An 8,067-nucleotide genomic window follows, 5' to 3' on the forward strand; every position below is an offset into this window, starting at 1 on the left:
TTTCAGCCTTGCTCAGAGCTTCTAATATCTTTTTATTGGTTGACTTTTCCCACTTTTCTGTCTCCTTCTGCGAGTGAGTAGCAGTCAGAACTGATGCAGGAGTAAGGAAGAGCTCTTCTCTTTGTTCTACCACCCCAAATTCCTCTCGACTGCCTGGGGAAACAGAAGCTCTGGATACCAGTATCAAAAAAGCTCAGAATGCTTGTCTCATACGTGAAGTACATGAGAAGATCATGCTTCTCTCCCTCTTCTTTCACTATTTCTGCAACACCAGGTCTGAGAAAAAAGAAAGGGGGTGAAAGATCCCTTTATCTGAAGTCCTCTCTCCCAGAGGCCTGGAGAGGCAAGGAAGTAAATATTGGTGCTATTACAGCCCCTGGTACAAGTAGCATAATTGGGGGTGGGCAAGAGGGGCACCCACCCTGGATGTCAAGTTAGGAGGACCACCAGAATCATCCTCCATTCCTGAAAAGTCTGTGCTCTGGCAGCATTGCCATGCCAAGAACTTCAAAACAGTTCCCAGTTGTTGTGGTTTTAAGACCCACAGAACCAGGGTGGGCAGAGCAGGTGCAGCAGCATCTCAGATGGGATGGTGTTGAAGTCCCTAGTAAGGCTGCTGCCCCTTGGGCCACCCCCTCATGTCTTGGAACAGCGCCCCCCTCCATCCTTGGGTCTTTGACCCTGTGCTCTCTCCCCCCAGCTCTCAGAACCTGAATGACCCCTCCCCGTCCAGATCTCCAACAGGGTTTGCCCTAAGTACAAACTTGGCTTGTTATACCATTGCCTAGAACTGCAGGAAAAGCTGAGGTAGGTCTGAGAGTGGATATGGAGCTAGGCTGAGGAGACCTAATATGTGGTTGATGAGGTGGGATGTAGGATGTGTAATGGAAAGGCTAGGATCGGCCACAGAGTCAGTTGGTTCAAATATGTGGGTCTCCGGACACCATCAGGCAGCGTGTTATACACATCTGTGTAATTCTGTGCAATTAAGACATTGGGAGAGTTAGCAACACTAATTGTTACACATGTACATTGGGGTTGGGTATGGGGGGGATACAAATTAAAAATACAGACAAAAAATAAAACAACATAATATCCTAAAGCAGAAAATCATCATTTTGGAGCTAGTCATGATTTTTGGAGGGTCAATTTTTGAACTTCTGAGGTAGGTAGCGCTTCTGATGTGGAGGGGGAAGGAGGGTTAGAACTTAACACTATCTTATATCAGAGTCATCTAACACATATGATCCCTCAGAGGATGTACAAAATCTCTGTAAGAGGGGTGGATGGGATTTAGCCAAGTATACTAACAAAAGCACAATGTGCCTTCATCCTAAAATTTATGCTATTGGCTATAAAATATATTTATATACACCCACACAGAATGATGATAATTATAGAATATTATCTTGATAAATTAGAGAAGAAGACCTAAACCAAAACAGTACATGATTTCTAATCTTAAACTGAGACCACAATGATGAAGGTTTTAAACAGGCAAACTGCCATTAAAAATCAATAGGAGACTTTCTAGCTAAAAACAGCAGGACCAGGCCCAAATTTCCTTGCAGATATGCAACATCAAGTGTATTAAATTGATACAGGATTTTTTTAAGTCTGAGATAAATAGTACAGCTCTTTTTTGTATTACAAAGTGTCTGCTAGTTTATTGCAGGTGTAACAGGGAGACAAGTTCCAACCTGTTACAAAGGATGCTCTGTGAATACTTACCAAAATTCAAGACGTGGGGTGCCAGAGAAATGACATCATCGGGCTCTCTCTCACCACCAGGAACTCCCCGCACCTGAAAGAAAAGTTTAATTATTGACCGGAAATGAAGAAAGAGCATGAAGCAGTTAAAAGATTGCTGTCAGTAAGCTCCATCCACGGAAGGGAACGGAGGAAAATAGAGCAGCCAAGCAGAGTTGCGAAAATCTGTGCAGAGGCTCAGAATCTCACTGACAGCAGCTTGCAAGAGTGAAAGTTGCTGCTTGGAGCCGCAGAGGGAACTTACCTGTGGGAGAGAAAGGCAAGCCCTCTTCTTTACTCTGGGAGGATTCATTGATTCGGGGACTATGAGCCTGAGGCTAAGAGAGACTGATATAAGAAAGGGACGGTTAAGGTGAATTAGGCTGATGCCAGTCCACTGGCTACAAGGACTTTGCTATCATATACATGGACTCTAAATGAGTGGTATACTGTGCATGTGATCACAACAGATATAACCCCAAGAAGTATTAGTGGAATAAATATAAGCTTAGTTTAGGGTTGAACCGACAGAGATTTTTGGGGCCGATACCGATATCCAATTTTTAAGGAGGCATATCTACCGATCCGATTTCTGATACAGCTTGGAAAGCTGCCTTCAGCTGGTAAGTCCACTGTGGTGGAAGGGGAGGGGGGAGGAAAGGGGAGGGGGGGTAGATCAACCCCCACCCTGCAGTGAGGGAGAGGATAGGGACAGGGGCAGGGGCAGGGGCTGCCCAGCTAAGGCAGGGCATGGGACAGACCTGCGGCTCGTGGGGGCTCCCACTGCTGTGCACACCCTGGGAGGGCCCCGGGGGGCGTGTGCCCCCAGATCTGCGTGGGGTGGGGCAGGTGGGCTGCAGCTGCAGGCTGGAGCCAGGGCTGTGCCGGGCTCTTTTTGCTGGGGCCTGGGCTCAGGGCAGGGGCTACGGAAGGGGCTGCAGCCACCCCAAATTTCACCATAGCACCACTCCCAACGCTGCTGCTACTGTGTGCCTGGCGCAGCCCTGGCTCTTCCCAGCTCAATCCCCGCCTCCCCCACATGCCAGGAAGAGCTGGGGCTGCACCGGGCGTGTGTTGGCACTGGGGGTGGCACTGGGAGTGGCACTACAGCAAAATTTCAGGTGGCTGCAGCCCCCCATGTAGCCCCTGCTCCGAGGTCAGCCCTTGGCAAGAACAGCCCTGCGGAGCCCCAGCTCCAGCCCACAGCTGCAGCCCACCTGCCTCACCACACGCAGATCTGGGGGCACGTGCCCCCCCCCACTGTGCCTTCCTCGGGTGCATGCAGAGGTGGGAGCCAACCCCTGCCATGAGCCATGGGTCTGTCCTGTGCCCCACCCCACTGAGGCTGGGCAGCACTTGCCCCTACCCCTGTCCCCTTCCTCACTGCAGGCAGGGTTGATCTTCCCCACCCCACCATGTCCCTCCCCTTCTCCCTCTCCTTTCACCACAATGGACTTACTAGCTGGAGGCAGCTCTCTGTGTTGTGGGGCTCTGCTCCTCACTGCCTGAGTGCTGTGCTGGGGCTACATACACAATGGGCATTTATCGGCCAAATTATCGGGCCCATCAGGCCAATTTCCAATACAGCCAATTTTGTTTATATCAGTACCAATCCAATATCAGACCAATGTATCAGTGCATCTCTAGCTTGGTTTATGTGGTCCTGAATCTGCTTTTGTTTACTTATTTATACATTCTCCCATCAAGGTGTGGCATAAGAATTATCAAAAGAAGACCACTGTCCTATTTACCAAACGAAGAAGGAAAGACTTTAAGATATCTAAATACCTGTTATAGCAGGGTTTCCAGAACTGTTAAATGCAAATTAACAACTTTTTTCTGTAATTTGACAAAAATGCCTGTTGTTAATTTGATAGTTTTCAGTGATCTTGCAATTAAAGCCCTCTCAAAGTTCATTTATATTAATAATTGGAAGGAAATTTGTTACAGCAGATAAGAAACAACACACAAAATTTGTGCCATTATACCTGTGTCAGGAGTGTGATTCCCCTCCCCTCACCCCAACCAAGACGGCTACAACAACAAAAAATTATATAGGTGAACTTATACTGAACAAAAGTCTTTTTGCCAGTAGAGTTTATTCTGCTCATCAAAGTGGTTTAAGCCAGGGTAATAGGTAAGACCCCTTGGAAACTCAGTCTGTCTTGAAAAATTAAAAGTTTATCACCCCCTGGAACCACCTTGTAAAGGTTTTAGCCAAGTCAGTGAAACTGACTCTACTACTTTCTTTACAAATTTCAGTTGCATTTGCTTTGTAAATGTCCCTTCCAATTATATTTAAAAGCTTGGTCGGTCACTGTCTGTGTGCAGCAGATGTACCGTCAGTCTCTCCTACCACACAGCAGTGTTTCATCACGCACACACTTTCTACATTCGCCACCAAAGCACCATTCTAAGAACAGCATATAAATAACACAAAAGTACTATACAATGCAAGGAGGTCTAGTTGGTCATTTGTTTTATTTATAGATGCTGCCATACTGTTTAGCACTGTAATATCTGAGTGCCTGTATAAATTACTGGTAATAAAAGTTTTATATCTTTCATGCTTTCAGGAGGAAGTAAGTCAAAGAATGTATGGATCAGTTTTGTTGCACGAGGCCAGTTCTTGTAATGCTAAGTAATATGGATTGGTTTACGAAGCTCTGAATTTGTATTTGATAAAATTAAAATATATACCTGCACACCTTTAAAAATCATTGTACATTATACAAATATCAAATATTGAAGTTTTCCCATCATAACAGTCATCAGCATCAGAATTTTTTTCTTTATTGTCACAATGCACTCTGATTAAAATGTATGGATGAATTGGTAATCAAAAGGTAAAATAGTAGAACAAATTGCTAATGTTTATTGCTAATTTTTAATTCTGACTATATTGTCCTTTGAAAAATCATTGCTCTGTGTCACAAACCACTAGTTTGTCAAATGTATATGATGTTTGTACCTACAGCAGAGCATTTTTTTGCAGAAGTGGTGGATTGTTTTAGGTCTCTTGTGAATTTTTCTATCACTAAAAGAGGAACCAAGGGAGGCAAAGTTAATTAAGTCTCTCAAATATCTGGGTTCTGTTTTCTTTAAATTTTGTTCATGTGACCAGATTTGGGAGACACTTGCTTTTGGAACCGTAAAAAAAATAGTAACAGTAAAAATTCTCTAGCAGTCACTGATACCTTGTAAAAATGGGTAGTACTGTGATATAGAGAATCTCTTGTGCAGTGTAGTAAAGTATACTACAGTTCTAATTATATGTTTTGAAAAAGTTAAGAAAAGAAACATTCTTCAAGTCAGAAAATAGAATCTTTGATTTTATCTGTGAATTTACAAAAGCTTCTTCTATGATAATGCAAATTGGATTATTTTGAATACTGAGCATATATATATATTCACATTCCTCTGAGCTTCTATTTGATATTGGTTTGCCAACAAAGTAAATATCCACTATACTTCTAAATCAGTTTGTATGTACAAGACTGGAACCATAGCTTCCAAAAGGGCTCCAAGTAATTACAGCTAAATTTACCATCTTAGCCACTGTATTTTCATTGGTAAAGCAATATGATCTCCATTTTGACAAGTATTTCTGAAGCAGGATCAAAACAGTCAGATCATTTCTCGGCCCTACATTTTTGAAAGGCTAACAAAGGAAAAAAAGAGCCCTTGATCTCGCTCATGGCAGCAATATGATGAATTGCAGTGTTCAGTCAATGCCTTGAAGAAGTTGACAATATCATCCATAACTCCATGGTTTCTCCTGTCTACCCCTTTGTACTATTCACAGTATTTGAGAAGAAAAAAGTACTGAAAAAAATGCAAAGTGAACATATACTTCAACATGAAAGTGCTCCTGGAGAAGAGAATATAGCTCTAGAAATACCTCAAGAGATAGGGGAAAAGGAAATATTAGGGAAAATAGATCTGATAAGTCATACACAGTGAGAGAAGGCCTGCAGCTGTGAGGTATTCTGTCCTAAAGTTAGAAATAGATTCCTTCATTGTAGTTAATGGCTGCTGGCTAATACACTGCAAACAGCGCAAACACTCATTCTGAAGCTCTTTTTTTAAAGACAGCTAAAGTCTAATACCCATCCATACTGAACATTCTTTGTAAATCCACAGATACTTTTGAATAAAGCTAAAACTGTGATCTAGACCCTCAAATGCAAGGATATTCAGAATTAAGCCTGAACCACCATCCTCAAGCCTTTCCCCCTCCCCCTAGTACCTAGCAGTTCTCTTTATACATGTTTCCAGCTTGAGCTGCTGTTTAGAATTTTTGTTTCATATAATTTCCAGGACTTGCAATATGTTTTAAACAGTAAATTACCTCTTTCACACAAGGTTTATGACAAATAGGTTAAACATTATCTAAACTTTGCAAAAAGAACCCCACAATATAAGCTACAGACAGAAAGGATTCTAGAACAGAATAGACCTTAAATATTTAACAGCTAGTTTCATGTTTAGTTACATGGCTGAAAACTTGAGCAAAAGATTGCTGGTAAACTCCTCGGATTTGTTAATGAAAGGACGGGTATAACAAAGGACAGTAAAGAGCCATTAATAGCCATTGCAGGAGACCCAGTACAGCTTTCTCTGTATTTACTCAGATGCAAAACAAGGTTTCTTCCCTCCTGTCAATATGGGGGTGGGTGGGGAAGCCTTCCCTTAGATTTGAGTACCTGCCTAGGGTAGGCAGCAGCTCAGCTCTGGCTTTCGCCCTGGGCCCAGGTCCAAAGTTGGAGATAAGCTGCTGCCTGCCCTGGGGTAGGTGGCTCCTATGGCAGTGGAAGGAGCACAGGGAGAGTATGAACAGGGGAGATCCATGATGTGCAGTTTGGCAGGAACGTGAAGATACCACATCACCTGCCCTCCCCTGCCCACTGCCACATGGGGCTTAGAGGGAGCCAGAGCAGAGCTGCCCAGAAGATAAGAGGCAGGAGGGTGCAGGTGATAGGGGCTGCAGGGGGTGGAGGACAGGTACAGGCATGGGGGGGCAAGGGGCAGAGGAGCAGGCAGGAAGGGGTCTGGCCCTTTGTCCCCTGCTGCTGCTTTCTTTGCCAGAAGAGTATGGAAGACAAATTTAAGATGACCCTCCAAGAATTAGATCCTACACGACAAAGTTATAAAAAAATATATAATTTTCCATGTGTAGAATCTAGTTATTGGAGGGCCATCTTAAATTTGAAGTCATCTTGGATTCAGGTAACTATGAAATAGCCATTGAAGGGATGCTGAGGAGGTAGAGGTACTGTAAACAATTCTGTTGATGGAAAAGAAATGTAAGCAGAATGTCAACAAGTGCAGTAGGTTCTTGCATACAGTTTTGGAACATCCAGTGCCAAATCTAGAATATCACCTGATGGTGGGATAATGGCTTTGCCTCTATTTAGGGTATTTACCTCTACTACAAACACTGAGACCTTTCTGCTTGCACCAACATTCTTGTTGCCTTTTGTGCAGAAAGGGTGCAACTTGTTCTTTGCCCACTGCACACTTGTGAGACAGCAATCAGAATCTAGCCCACTGGTGGTCTGGAAATTTGTGTGGCACAAACACAGCCTATGGTCTGTATGTAGCTAGTTACTGGCCCATCAGCTTCTGCAGTTTAAATTTTCTTTTAAAAAGAAAAATGTTCCTAGCCCTTTTGAATGTAAAGAGAGTGACTGAATGAGACCTGATACAGCTTTCTCCAAGTTTTCAGACCACTTGAAAATGAGTACCCTTTTCCCAATGGTAGAGTGCAAAATTAGAAATAGAATTTTCCTATATTTTAAACAATAACTTTCAGCATCAAGCTGAGAACTAGCCAGAGAACTGTTAACTCCATTTCTTTATTGTTTGCGCATTTGTTTTACAGGGAATCCTGTGCATCTGAAAAATAGTGTTGTCACTACAGTGCTAGAATACACAAACTGAATAAATAATCTGAGAAAATGATTGAGCTTCCCCTCTATAAAGCACTTATTGTATTTTTTTTTTTACCTGCAGGCTTGAGAACATGATTGAAAAGAAAAGCAATCTCCCTCACTCTACCGCTCACAGAACTAGGCTTTGTTTTGTACTCTGAAATGTGGCAAAGTATAACTGAGACATATGCACAAAATTATGGTATCTTCTTCAGCATATTTAGGACAAGCAAAAGAACATTCACAGCTAATTTTAAGCAGCCTTCAGAATGCAGTATAACACCTATTAACTCACTTAATCCATTGCAGCCTGGTATTTTTAGACACCAGCATGCAATTCAGCAGTACTTCAGCCTTTTTTTTTCTTTTTAATTTTTTTTTTTTT

This window comes from Gavialis gangeticus, unplaced genomic scaffold (assembly GCF_001723915.1).
Source record: "Gavialis gangeticus isolate Ggan-Ray unplaced genomic scaffold, GavGan_comp1, whole genome shotgun sequence".
Taxonomy (NCBI): domain Eukaryota; kingdom Metazoa; phylum Chordata; order Crocodylia; family Gavialidae; genus Gavialis; species Gavialis gangeticus.